Source organism: Lepisosteus oculatus, chromosome 14, assembly GCF_040954835.1.
Source record: "Lepisosteus oculatus isolate fLepOcu1 chromosome 14, fLepOcu1.hap2, whole genome shotgun sequence".
In the NCBI taxonomy this organism is placed as follows: Eukaryota; Metazoa; Chordata; class Actinopteri; order Semionotiformes; family Lepisosteidae; genus Lepisosteus; species Lepisosteus oculatus.
In genome coordinates, this window is record NC_090709.1 from 44150749 (window position 1) to 44165835 (window position 15087).

Genomic DNA, 15087 nt, shown 5'->3' on the forward strand with positions numbered 1-15087 from the left:
TTTAAATTTTTGAATTAAACATTTTAAACACATTTCATACAGATACAGTACAATCACATTCTCATTTCTTCCCATGGTATGAAGCAACTTAGCAGGTAGCTGAGAAAATAGTGCACCCACTGAGCTCAGTCAGAGCAGAGATGGTGCTGTAAGAAGACTGTTCTGCAGCTTGCAGTGTTTATGGCACTGAGTGTGTCTGCCTTTAAAACATAGAAAAGGAATGTCAATCATTTAGTTTAACTTGAAATCTTTTAATTGTCATTAAACAGCTTTTTTACCAGTTAGTTTTATATTTGAAACCATCGTTAAACAAAACATTGTTGTACTTTCTAATGACATTACACATGGAAAGATGATACAGTTTAATCATTTTTATTTTTTTAAATACATTTTAGAAGAGTTTAATCTATACGAATATCACAGACTATTTTGGATTGTATTTCTGAATGTTAAGTCACAGTTCAATATTTTATATACATCTAAAAGTCAGGCATCAGGTGCATAACTATTAGTAATCAATAATTAGTATTAAAATTCTCACTGTGACAAATTGTTACACTTCCGCATCTTGTAAAAACATTAATTTGCAAAACTGTGTTCAAATATACATTAAATCCGACTATAAAAATAAGTAAACTATATTAACTTATAAAATAAAAAAGAAGGTAAAATATAATATAAAATTAAACCAGGGTTAATTTTTTTCTGTCTCTTGCTACTCTCTCTCACCCACTATGATTCAGACACAGAATGGTTAAAAATGGGAACAGGTCAGGCAGGCAGAGGGAAGGGGGAGGGGGGAGAAGGGAGGCGTCTTCCCACCTTTATGACTAAACTGCCAAAGAGAAAAGGCTTGAGAGACATACAGAGCCGAAAAAGTTTGGTGCCGTGTTCTTTGCTTTGGAAGAATTTTCACCTTGAATATTTGCCCACCAGCTGACACACCAGCTGACACATAGAACCAAACTGAATACAAAATGTACTTGCAAGAATAACGATTACAAACATTAAAAAAACATTGCTTTACACTGTTATACTGTACAGTGTAATAAAACAGTTTATGGTCACCACAATGTGAGTAATGCTGTTCTCTAAACCTCTTTCCCACAATTTCACAGGGCAAGGTCACATAGCTCATTCAAAACTGGATATAATTTTGTCTTGCAAAAATTGTGATATTTGTCAACATATTTACTAAAACTCTCCATCACAGCAATCTCACTGTGTTAGTCTCACTGTACGCCCCAGTGCTCACTCAATGTTCACACTCCCAGTAAAATAAAAAAAACGTTTTCCACATTATCACCTCGCACCAGGGGGGAAGGAAAAGTGCCCGCTGTCATTTTTTTTCACTGACAGACGAAGTTGATTAAAAATCATTCAAAAGGGAGTGGTGTGTTAACACAAACTCTGCTTAACAGAGCCGCTTGTAAGAGAAAGGTGACTTTCTTCTAAACTAAATAAAGCTACAGTACAGACAGATTTTAAATTCTTCAAGCAAAATTAGCTGTTCGTCAAAATCTGCTATTTTGCAAGCAGTACACGACTTCTCAAAAGGTACCTTTTGTCTCTCGTGCAAACTCAACACAGATATATTTTTTATAATTCTAAAATTTGAATGGTATGCCTCAGGGACTCATTTTAGTATTGTAGCAAATACGGTTTGCGCAGGAAAAACAAAATACCTTCCCCCCCTCCCAGATGGATCTCGCCTCCTGCTGTTCCAAAGCTGTATGGTTTCAAAGTATGTGTGAAATATCTCGTCTTACTCCAGTTATTAATCCGATCTATTTTTACTAATCCGGCTATGGAAAAAATATGGCCAAAAGGATCGCTGCAAAGGTTAAATTCCAAGCTGAAAAGACAAGACTCAACATGTCGTCTCTAACTCTTCAGTTTACAGTTCATCGATGGTCGTTCATTATTAATATTGTAACAAACGACAGGCATACAAATGGTACAAGCCGGTTGCAGCCACTAGTACTGAAGGATGTTTTCTGTAGCTCAGCTGAAAAAACCTTCTGTTAAGCAACACAGGAGACCTGGGTTTGAGCCCATGTGTTGAAGGGTGAACTGGGGCAGGAGCACTGAAGGCACAAGCCCAAGAATCTGAATTTGTTATAATGTTATTAATAATATATTCTGTATTGCATTTAAATTGGAATGTTTTTAGAAATATATATAACCTTTGTCCCTCCTTTAACTTAAAGAATTGCATGAAGAAATCCTAAATCACAAAACCATAACTTTTAATAATTAATCCAGATACACACACTCACACCAACATCATGCTATAATAGTGGACTATTTTTATATATTCGGCTATGTAAGAAACAAAGTAATTCTCTGATCGCGCTTTGAACCGTCTGGGTGCAGCTCACTACATTACCAACTACAAGGACAATATAATTTTTTTTTTAAAAGAAACGAATGTCAAACTGTTTCCTAAATGTCCACTTGTAATACTTTAGCTGCTTAGTTATACTATTCCATATTAATATAACAATCAAGTAATCAAGTGATGTTAAATCACTACAACATTTATCTTTTTACAATAACAAAAACTGGTGTTCTTACTACGTATTCTTAGAAAAGGATAAAACGTTATAGCTTTTTATGAAGTACAGAATATAAGATTAATAATGTTAGAACAAACACATTAAAACCAGAACCCATGTAAGTTACCAAGTTAAAGACTTTGATGCTGATACGTCCCAGTGTGTTTTTGTTATGTTCCACACTGCTGACCTTTGATTGTTCTCCCTCCCGCATTGGCCCACCATTACACCACTGTTTCAGTATGATGCCATCATCAATCAGCTTCTCAGCCAATCAGAGTGCATCTTATTCAGTATAAAACATGGTGGCTTTCAGAAGGAAGAGGCCTTTCGTTTGACTTCAATTCCGCTTGGCTTTGGTTATCGCTTCACTTTTGATTTTGCTTTGGCTTTGTTGGTTTCTGTTTGTTTCTTTGTACTTTTGTTTGTTTGTGTGTATATCCTTGTTTTGCCATTACCTTGCCCTAAGGTGTTATATGTTCACCTTTTGTGTTCCTTTGTACCCTGTTCCTGTTGATTACTCTCGTTTTCCCTTATTTGTATTCCTAGTTCACTCATGTTTTTGTGTGAGCTTTTGTGTATAAGGTTAGTTTAGGTTGTTGAGTACATTCTACAAACTTAGTTGATTTTGTATTAGTAACACTAGTTTAGTGCGGGTGAGTTCTGTTTGTCTTGTATGGTTTTGGGCAGACAGTGGAGGTTAACTAGGGTGTTGAAGATGCCGAAGACCGTGTGTTTTGGGTTTTCTTTTGTAGTCAGGTTAGCTTTCCCTCACTTTCCTAGCCAGCTCCATTTTGTTTGTTATTTTCTCTTCTTTGGCACCACTCTAGTTCCTGACCCCTATGTGTTATTGTCTTATTTCATACCAGTCACTTATTCAACTTAAAATCATCACTTTTTTACCGACCCTTAATATCACGCTTCCTAGTCCCTCACCAGAACCGACCTGCTTCCAAAAATTATCCTAAATGTTACACCCCTTTACCCCTAGACATTTGAGGTTGTAACAGATGCATAAAATATTCATGCATAATTAAAATATTTCTGATGAAGGTGGAGGGTTGTGTACTTTTGTCCTACTTAGCAATCTTGCTTTAATAAAATATTCAGACTTTTAAATGTATAATGATTAACATGCTGTAATACACAGTTTAAAATTATTAAAACTCTAAAGAGTATACAACTCATTAATTGGAAAAAGATTTTCCCTAAGCACTAACTGGGATTCGAAAGAGGGTGTTTTCTTGCAACAGACCAAATGCTATACATGAGAAGTTAATAGTGCCTCAGCCTCTTACCTCAGCCCCAACCTGCAGGTGTCCTACTAAATATTTTGTCACTCCTATCTTCTGCCATCCAATATAGCTCAGTGGCAGCTCCAACTGTTCAATCCCTACCTTCTACTTCATCTATCCCATCATTCCCTCCCGCACCACCTGCTGGTCATGCTCCTGCTTCCATCTCTCTTGCCTCATTCCCCCTTAACAGAGATTTTTTTTTTCTCCGAACAGCTTTTCCTCTTTCAGCTCCTCCTAACACACTGGTGTTTCATCCTCCTTCCATTCCTCTCTTACTCCAGCAGCAAATTTTAAAAGAAATTTGGGAACCAGATGCATACTTGAAACCTTGTACAATACCTCGTTATTCAGAACTCTCATTCTTCTCAATCATCCTTTCCATCACTATCTCCAGCTGGCACTGGGCCATCCTGTCCTGTCAGGGATTGCTCCTCACACTCTCGGCTCTTACTGGACTGCCTGGAAAAGTTTCCAATCCTTCCACCTCTAAACAAACAAAGTTTCTATCTTTCGATATTCTCACACTTTTATCTGCCATTATAGAAACTTGCTCAAAATGCAGGTATCCACTACTAAGGCATACCTCCATCCAGTTCTTCCACAAACTCCTTTTTGGCATGACTTGTCCATCTCTTATTCACCCTCAAATCACTCTCTTTCTAAAATGCTTCCAACGATCCGAGAAACCCCTTCCAAATCAATGCACACCATTTACCTAAGACATCCTGGCATCCTGCATTTATGTTCTCAGATCTGATTATCGCACACCCTGGGTTGACAGCACACTCGAATCTTTACTTATGCTAGCATTCTTCGGCTTCCTGAGATGCTCTGAATTTACTGCTACTTCTGCATCCTTTGATCCTTCTTCCAAGCCTTGTTTATCCAAGATCAATAACTTATCTCCCAATACGTTAACCTTCTATCTCAAGAAAAGCAAAACTGATCAGTTAGGGTCTAGCACCCTTACATATTATTTCAAAATCCATTCTTACATCAGCCCATATGAGTCTCTATCCCATTATGTGCAACTTCACACCAGAGCTTTGCCTACTGATCCTCTGTTTGTGAATGAGAAGGGACCCGTGGCTGGTTTCTCCATCACAATGTACACCTGCTGGATTTCCTGATTAATTCTCTGGCTTCAGGGCCTCTTCCTCAGCTGCTTGACAAGGCATCCCAGAGTATCTTATCAAACAACTCGGCCGCTGGTCCTCAGAAGGTTATCATGCATATATTAAAACCAATCCTGATATCCTCAAACAAGCATTTTCTCTCCTCAGATGAACTTAGGTCAATGTCCATTGTTTTTTCTGCACTGCTGGTTGGGGTCCCACTTGGTTCATTTATGGGAGGTTGGCCCTCAGCTAAGAGTCTTCACATCTCAATAAACAATTCTACTTTCTCTCAATCTTTGGCTGCTGTCATTCCTTGTGAATTGTTTTAGGGATCTCACCCAGCCATTTGTTTAGTCCAGATGCCTCCTGTGAGCTGTCTTTTTTATTGTCTCACCCAGGTCTTCTCTCCAAGACAAGAGGTGTCGGGTCTGTGCCGACTGGAGGTTGGTATTGACTGGCCAGTGTCTCTATGAGTCTCTATGAGTGTGGGCACACTAAGGGTTCCAAGCCACCTTAACATTGCTACTGTAGATGCTGTAATCAGCTACAAAAGCTAAATTTTACTGCATTTAGTGGTCACCATCTCTTATATGCTGGCCGGACAAGAGACCTCCTACTGACACAGACACAGACAGAGCAGTCCAAGACACTCCAGGTTGGATTGAACTGTCATCTTTGGAAGATGTGGTAACAGGAAACAAAACAGATCATAGAACACATTGAGGGACTGTTTGTACTGCTTAGCTGTTGACACTGACTGACTCTCCCAGATATCGAGAAGAGAGCACTGGCTTCTGTCTAGAAAGCAGATCAATTCATTTTAACTAGTCAGTCAGATCTAATGAGCTTTACTGCCCTTAACAAAATTGGACACTTTTCATCTCACTTCCTCCAGCTCCCCCCTGGAGCAATAACCCATATTAGTGTTCATGACCTTCAGGCCCCTCTGGTTCCCAGTAGAACCAGGAGATGGGGGGATTGTGTTTCTGTACATTGTCTGCTGTTGTAAAACAAGTTATCGCTTGGGTTTAAAGACCCTCCCTCAAATCTGGTGTGGCTCCTATATTTACCCCTTATTCTCAGGACTGACCCTGTAGCTCAGCTGGGTTCTTAAAAGCTCAATCAACAGTCTTCTAGATCAGCTAAACTGCAGGAGGCTGGATTTCACACTGGGGTATAACAGACCCTGGTGTGAGAGTGAAATGAGGGAGGGGAAGGGATGTGCTCCTGCAGAGCTCTAGCCCTCCTGACCTGCCGTCTTTCCTCTCCCAGTTACTCTTACCACAGTTTATAAACTCCAGCAGTGCTCTACTTGCTCTTGTTCAAATTCCATTTTAGTATTTAAACAAAATGGTTGGTTAGGTGTATTCTTGATACACCACAAGGGGGAGCTCTTCCTTCAACTCACTTAGCCACTGACGGAGACTCGTAAACTCATAAACCTTTACAGAGATTACGTGACGGAAGTCAGTAATGAGCTCAGTCAGACCCAATTTAATACTTTCACGCCAACACCCCTTAACCGCAATTCACATTAACCACATTTGACATGCTTCCATTAATCATTATTCTACTTCCTATACCCTTATATAATAACCTTACCCAAGTGAGGAACCTGGTTGAAAGCCCTATTTTTTGTAGTACTCTACACATATACTCATAAGAGATACGATCATAAGCTTTCTCAAAATCCAAGTTGAGGACAGCTAATCTAAAATTCCTCTCTCTCACATAACCTATGGTATCTCTAATCAGTATCAGGCTGTCCGTGATCCTCCTCCCTGCCACACCACAAGCTTGATCTGGATGAATGACTTCCCCCCCAGGACAGATTTTAGTCAAAGCGTTAAACACTTGGAGAGCAGTTTAAGATCACAATTCAATAAAGTTATCGGTCGCCAATTTGCCAGGTCTGTGCGATCATTCTTTTTGAATAGTTAAATCACAACTCCCTCTTAAAGCTGTCCTGTATTTCTTCTAAAACCTCAAATTCTTTAAAAATCGTTAAAAGATCTAATGCTAAAATGTCCCAAAAGGCCCTGTAAAACTCAATGGGTAGACCATCCAACCCTGGAGTCTTGCCCATTTTGAAGGTCTTCAAACTTTCCATTAACTCCTCTACAGAAAGGCCTTTTGATAAAACAGTATAATCTTTTACACTCTTTGGAATCACTTTCACAAATTTTTCTAACAAATCCTTAGACACTTGTTTCTTGCCAAACAACTCCCCATAGAAATCCTCAGCTACAGAAGCTACGTCTTCCGTAGAAGTTTGCTAAACCCCCTCTCGTCCCTTCAATGCTGACATTAGTCCCCTCCCTGCAACCCTTTTCTTGAAAAAGAATCTTGTACATTTTTCACCTTCTTCAAGCTCTTTCACTTTGCTTTGAAACATGTTTTAAATATTTTCTCTAGAGATTTAAAAGCTAATTCTTTAGTTATTTAATTTCCTCACTGAAGTCCCACCACTCTTGCAATAACTTAACATACCTCTGTAATCTATTTTGTAATCCCTTTTCAACCCTTCGTATCCTAGCCTGTTTTCTCCTCCCCATCTCTATGAAGAATGTTTTTGTACGCTCCTTCACCTCCTCCCACCACTGTGCTCTTGTGCCAAACAGGTCGTACAAAGACTGCCATTCCTTATACAGTGCCTTGCGAAAGTATTCGGCCTCCTTGAACTTTTCAACCTTTTGCCACATTTCAGGCTTCAAACATAAAGATATAATTTTTTTATTTTATGTGAAGAATCACCAACAAGTGGGACACAATTGTGAAGTGGAACGAAATCTATTGGATTTTTTAAACTTTTTTAACTAATAAAAAAATGAAAAGTGGGGCGTGCAAAATTATTCGGCCCCCTTGCGTTAATACTTTGTAGAGCCACCTTTTGCTCCGATTACAGCTGCAAGTCGCTTGGGGTATGTCTCTATCAGTTTTGCACATCGAGAGACTGAAATTCTTGCCCATTCTTCCTTGCAAAACAGCTCGAGCTCAGTGAGGTTGGATGGAGAGCGTTTGTGAACAGCAGTTTTCAGCTCTTTCCACAGATTCTCGATTGGATTCAGGTCTGGACTTTGACTTGGCCATTCAAACACCTAGATACGTTTATTTGTGAACCATTCCTTTGTAGATTTTGCTGTATGTTTGGGATCATTGTCTTGTTGGAAGATAAATCTCCGTCCCAGTTTCAGGTCTTTTGCAGACTCCAACAGGTTTTCATCCAGAATGGTCCTGTATTTGGCTGCATCCATCTTCCCCTCAATTTTAACCATCTTCCCTGTCCCTGCTGAAGAAAAGCAGGCCCAAACCATGATGCTGCCACCACCATGTTTGACAGTGGGGATGGTGTGTTGAGGGTGATGAGCTGTGTTGCTTTTACGCCAAACATATCGTTTTGCATTGTGGCCAAAAAGTTCGATTTTGGTTTCATCTGACCAGAGCACCTTCTTCCACATGTTTGGGGTGTCTCCCAGGTGGCTTGTGGCAAACTTTAGACGAGACTTTTTATGGATATCTTTGAGAAATGGCTTTCTTCTTGCCACTCTTCCATAAAGGCCAGATTTGTGCAGTGTAAGACTGATTGTTGTCCTATGGACAGACTCTCCCACCTCAGCTGTAGTTCTCTGCAGTTCATCCAGAGTGATCATGGGCCTCTTGGCTGCATCTCTGATCAGTCTTCTCCTTGTCTGAGCTGAAAGTTTAGAGGGACGACCAGGTCTTGGTAGATTTGCAGTGGTCTGATACTCCTTCCATTTCAAGATGATCGCTTGCACAGTGCTCCTTGGGATGTTTGAAGCTTGGGAAATCTTTTTGTATCCAAATCCGGCTTTAAACTTCTCCACAACAGTATTACGGACCTGCCTGGTGTGTTCCTTGGTCTTCATGATGCTCTCTGCGCTTTCAACAGAACCTTGAGACTATCACAGAGCAGGTGCATTTATACAGAGACTTGATTACACACAGGTGGATTCTATTTATCACCATCAGTCATTTAGGACAACATTGGATCATTCAGAGATCCTCGCTGAACTTCTGGAGTGAGTTTGCTGCACTGAAAGTAAAGGGGCCGAATAATTTTGCACGCCCCACTTTCAATTTTTTATTTGTTAAAAAAGTTTCAAAAATCCAATAGATTTCGTTCCACTTCACAATTGTGTCCCACTTGTTGGTGATTCTTCACATAAAATAAAAAATTTATATCTTTATGTTTGAAGCCTGAAATGTGGCAAAAGGTTGAAAAGTTCAAGGGGGCCGAATACTTTCGCAAGGCACTGTATCTTTCCCTGAACCTGCTCGTCACTTCCTCATCCTCCAGAAGTGAAAAATTCAGCTTCCACACACCCTTCCCCACAGTAATGGCCTTTGGAATAGAAAGTGTACATGAGAGTAGACAATGGTCAGAGAAAAAAAAAAACAGGGGTTGTGCAAGTAAAATCACGTATCAAAACAAAATCTATGTGTGAGGCTTGGGTCCCATTAGACTTGTGCCATGTGAAACCTGCCCTCCCCTGACTATGAAGTTTGAAGGCATCTTTCAGTTTAAAATCTTTACATAACGTTTGCAATAATATTGATGATTTATCAAATTGGACCCGTCTCTCACACCTCATTCTGCCTTCTCTTTCTAAAAGGCAATTAAAATCTCTAGCTAAAACCAGTGGTTCCCATGCCAATAAATATTCTCTCAATTCATGAATTAGGACATATCTATCTGTCAAGTGGGCAACTCGGACAATAAAAACCTAAAACCTAATAAAATCCATGTAAGTCTCCCTTTCGTTCCCAATGCACATAACTGAATATAAACCAGTCAAGTTCAGGTACTTTTCTGATGTATCTGAATAGTTCTGGCGCAGCTGTTATAACAAAGATACTTACTAACTTTTTTTTCATACGAGCTCTTGCCGTTTTTAAATCGAATATTTTTTTGAATTCGCTAAAGTGCACAAAACACCAGCATCACTCATCATAAGCATCTGACCAATCACATTCCTGAATTTTAAACCCATTTAGTATTTATTTTTAACTTGTTTTATTTTTTTTTTAAAAATTACACACCAGTTTGAAGTATTCTTGCCATTTTTAGCATATTGTAAGGGGATTTTTTAAAAACATTTTATGTTTTTAAATCATATGAAACACAATCAACCCATTGTAATTTCCCATTGATAATTCTTGAGCTTTATAACTGTGTATTATTTCTTTTTAACTTTTAACTTTTTACCTTGTTTTAATATTTTTTAAATTATTTTTGCATTTTACAGTGCTTTTTTAATATATTGTGAGCATTTTAGTGTCATTTTAAAATAGGACTATCAATGCTCCTAACTTTTAAACCTGTATTTATTCTGATATAATTCTCTCCACCTGCAGATGAGGGAGGTATTTGATTTTAACTTTGTTGATTTGGGGGGAAAATGTACATTAATTTCCTTGTACATTTCCTTCCTTGTTATCACAAGTGGGAAACCTGGCATTTTTGGATGAATTGCAATCTTTACTGCAAGGCCTTCAGACTGATACAGAAATGATGGGAGATTTTAATGAAACATTTGATAAATCAGACATGAACAGCATAACATCTAAAATGGCAGAACCCTCTTAAGTACAGAAAAAGTTCTGGCATATTCATAATAAATAACATTTATTTAATTTGAAGCATAAAATTTGCTTTAAAAAGAAAACCACAATTTGTACGATATCATATTTCAATATCAACGTTCAGATGAAGGATTTGAAGAAGCAACAGCGATAGGAAAGTACATTGATTTTGGGACAATGTTTGCATCTGAATAATCCTTGGTCCTGGAAAGAAGGGAAAAAAAGGTTTTGATTCTGTCTTCAGGATCCCCCAAAAAATGTGCAAATTTGTTTCCGATGTATTTTGGATAAAGATATAACTCTCATAGAAGATACATTTTATCAGTTGAATGCAGTCGATACTTTCGACTTTTTATATGATGACAGGACCTACATTTAGGGCTCAGTACTGATAACACTGCTGCTATTGATGGAGTAAAAATAAGTGATGTACTGGCAGTTTGTTTTTTTTCTGAGGCAAGAAGTCCTAGAACACCTCCTATAAAAATGTTAAGATTCAGAGTAAGAAATATTTTTCCACCTCACCTAATGCTATTGCATTAACGAGGCTGGAGTTGGCTTCTTATTCACCAGCTGCTGCTTCGCGTTTCTCATTCCATTTTAAATGCTGCTGCTGTGATGTTATGTCATCTTTCGCCTGTAGATGGCTCTCTACAGTCATTTTTAAAAATACTTATCCAGATGTATTACTGTACATATCCTCAGTAAAATGGAATATGTAAGTAGAGACTGTCCAAATTGCATTTTTGTATGAAACACATTTCAGAAACACAACTCACAATAAAACAAACTGGCATGTTATACCACGAGTAAATAAGACAAAGGCAAAACGTAAATTCACTGGAACTTTCTGCATATTTTCCACGACCTTGCCTTCTGATCATAAAAAATCTCAAACTCTTGCATTTTGCAAGAAATTTTAATATAGCAGTTTTAAATGGGACATTTAGAACATGGCATATGAGAATATATGGTTAACTGAGGATGAGCAGAGGGTGATCGCACTTTCTGCTTATTGCTGTGAACCTACCTCCTGGTTATAAAAATGTCTAAAAATTCTGACACAGATGTGTGAGAGACAATGGAACTTCAGGACATTTTACTGTACCGTTTTTTAAATACGACCCTCTGAACATGGCATGAGAGAATACATTGTCAAATGGTAAATGCAATGTTTGCTATATTGGTAGGGCTCTCCCTCCTGATTTTAGAATCGTCTCATATTTCTGACATCAAGGTGTGAGACACAATATAACAGACTGTCAAAATCCTGAACTTCAGGACATTTTACGGTACCATTTTAAAAATATGACCCTCTGAGCATGGCATGTGAGAAAATGGCATGTGAGACTGCATTGGGAAAAGGTGAATGCAATTTCTGCTGAATTGCTATGGCCCTCCCTCCTGATTACAAGCTCGTCTCACAGGTCTGACACTGAGGTGTGAGACACAATGTATCAGGCACTCATAATCGTGAAGTACAAGAGATTTTACTGTAACGTTTTTTTTAATAATGACCCTCTGGCATGTGAGGACTTGTAGTCAACAATATAGCACACATTCTGCCAATTTACTTTGTCCCTCCTTGCTCGTTAGCAAAACATCTTAGTATACCGACACTAAGGTAAATGTCTCTAAATCCAGAAGTTAAGTTGTCAAAGTATATCGGAGTCAACCGATACTGATCAGGTTCTGCTGATGCTGAGCCCGCAGCCTTCACCATAAGGTCCAATTCCCCAAGCCTGCTAACCTTATATGTCCATCCCTTCTCATCAAAATTCGTATTTTCACAGGGTACCCTTCAGAAATCGCAGTATAGAATGAAAAAACTCCAATAGATATCTGCCACTGTTGGCGATTTTCCTTTAAGATAGATAGAAAATACTTTATTAATCCTGTAGGGAAATTGACAAATGATTCTCCAGAAATTTTATGGAGTGTATCACTTTCACTGAGACGGAGAAGTGTTAAGCTGTATGTGAGTCTTTGTGGTTCGGTTGTTAACCAAAAGGGTGGTGGTTTGAGACCTCCCAGGGACGCTGAGCCTTTAAATGAACACACCCTCTTCACTTCATTTCTCCATGGCCGGTCTTGTACGGCAATCAAATACAGAGCCCGTAGGGGGCAGTAAGCTCGCATATATAGCTCACTGTGTATAAAATGAAGAAGCAGAGGTTAGTTTCTCATCTGCATGTTGCAGAGCCTTACGCAACTCGTACCAACAGCTGGGGTTTGATCCCTGCACGGGCTATTAGTTGAAAGACCATTGTAAATGAGGTGTAACAGATTTATCCAGCTGGCTTTTATGTTTCATACTAAATTGCTATCTTGAAACCAAAATAATTAGAAATATGGAACACAACTGTTGTTCCCCATGAAGGAAAGCTGTTTTACACTGACGTCACTCCTTTTTATTTAATCCAGATTTTAAAAACAACTCCGACCTATCAAAGGAAAATGTTACACAAAAGTTGGAAAGCACACTCTGAATCCATCTGTATATTTGATCTCCGCAATCCGTTCAAGGCTGCCTATGTTAATCGTAAGTGTATAGATGAAACATTTAATATATTGTTCAGTTTAAATCAAAATGCTTTACTACTACAAGAGAGAAGTATAGTATGGAGGATGCGACAAATGTGTGATTTCTTGGAAGAAAACTACTTTTCTTTGCATTCGAAATTAATTCGAAACAATTGACACACAAACCCTTTGTCTTTTTTAAAGAGATTATATCTTTAAACAGACAAATGTATAAAATGTGTTTTTTTTACCTAGAGATTTTGGACAGGGGCGATGTATTACTAGTAGAGGCTGCTGACTAACACTGTACTGTCTGGAGATCAGCTCCATTTGCAATAAAAAAACGTGCGTAACAAAGCTGGAGAGCAGCTGAACTTGTGCTCAGTAGTCAGTATGGTGCTGAGGGTTCAATACTGTCGTTGTTGTATTAGCACGAGCTGCACAGGCTCTGAATCAGACCATTTCAATTAGTCTGATCAGTGCAGGACAAGTTAATGTAGAATTATTGCTTTGTCTGTCTCTTGTTTGTATATAAATGGATGTCTCTGATAACTTAATGTTAGTTTTTATTTTAGTTTTACGATGTAGGTCATGCGTTGATATATGACATGTCTCATTCCTGATTCAGCTCATGTTCCATAGGAGAGAAGAGATTCCTCCTGTTTCTCGTACAACCATATCAGAACAGAAGCCCATGTCACCCAGCTCTGATTCAAGATCGAGTTGCATCTTCAACATTTTGTTTTTGTTTCTGATCATAATTTTCTTTAGTTATGATCAATATTGAACTTTTTCTAAGTAAAACAAAACGAATCAAACATGCAGGCAGATTTTTGAAAAGTATTAGGAGTTGATAGGGCGCTCCTTCGGAATAGTCGTCAGAAAATGTGAGAAAAGGAAAGTTACGTAAACTCTCACACACAGCATTAAAGACTGGAATCTGATCATAAAAAAACTAGCTGTCTCCCCGTCGGTAATCAAACCCCGGTTTCCCGCGTGACAGGCTGGGACACGAACAACTTTACTAACTAGGAGCGCTTGCTAGCTATTAGGAGGCATTTACTCTTAAATATGTTACTGTTTTGGGTTTCGACTTTAATTTTCCCGATACCAGTTTTTTACAAAAGTAAAGGCACATGGCACATGTGTGGCACATCACGTCCAAGTTTAGTGACAACTACCTCAGAGATTGTAAGCTGGGTAGTTTCAGATCACTTTTTTTAAAGGTTCAAGCAAACCCGAATACCTTTGTGTAATCGTTTTTCATAAAGTGTAATTGTATTATAGCATGTGCCCTTAATGATTTTCTTGATACGTTATATGTGCTCTTGTTTGTATTGTATGTAGTTTTGTTGTTCAAATAAAACGTAAAAGACACAACTTTCCGGATGCGGCTGCTGTAAAAATAAAATGACATCAAGGGTGCTGTACGCAGAGGTCTGAAACCTGCTCCACAGAAGATCTTTATCCAGAGGTGTTAAAGAAGTCGAGATCTCGCCATGAGAGGGGAAGCATCTCAGAAAAAGCAGGTGCAGTCGGTTCCACGGTCATAACGCCACTAAGTCGGGTGACAAGAGCAAAACCCACCCGGCTTCCTCCGGGCAAGTAATGAGACAAAGAGACAGTGCACAGCGGGTAGCGTGGCCGAGCGGTCTAAGGCGCTGGACTAAGGCTCCAGTCTTTTCGGGGGCGTGGGTTCGAATCCCACCGCTGCCAGGTGCTTCTGTCGAGACCCCCTTTCAGCTGGCTTCAGACGAAAGGGAGGGAACTGCTTTTTGGCAGTCTCTCGAGAAACTAAGCAAAGTGTTTAAAGATACTATCTCAGCTTGACATCAAGGCACAAAACAAAAACCTTCTTGCGTCCTCTCAACCCAAAAGCGCTTTGCCACTTTTTGCGTTATGCAGGGAACGATGTCTGCCCAGATCTCTATTGTGTCAATGCAAATCGTAGTGTGCCCTCCGTTTTAATGTTGGCTGTGCTGGCGT

The 15087-nt window shown here is 39.0% G+C and overlaps 1 non-coding gene across 1 annotated transcript; it reads left to right on the plus strand.

Annotated features, from left to right (window-relative positions):
- Positions 1 to 14735: 14735 nt before the first annotated feature.
- trnal-aag (transfer RNA leucine (anticodon AAG)) lies at positions 14736 to 14817 on the plus strand. Its single transcript has one exon. It is a non-coding gene; the product is annotated as a tRNA-Leu (tRNA).
- The last annotated feature ends 270 nt before the right edge of the window (positions 14818 to 15087 follow it).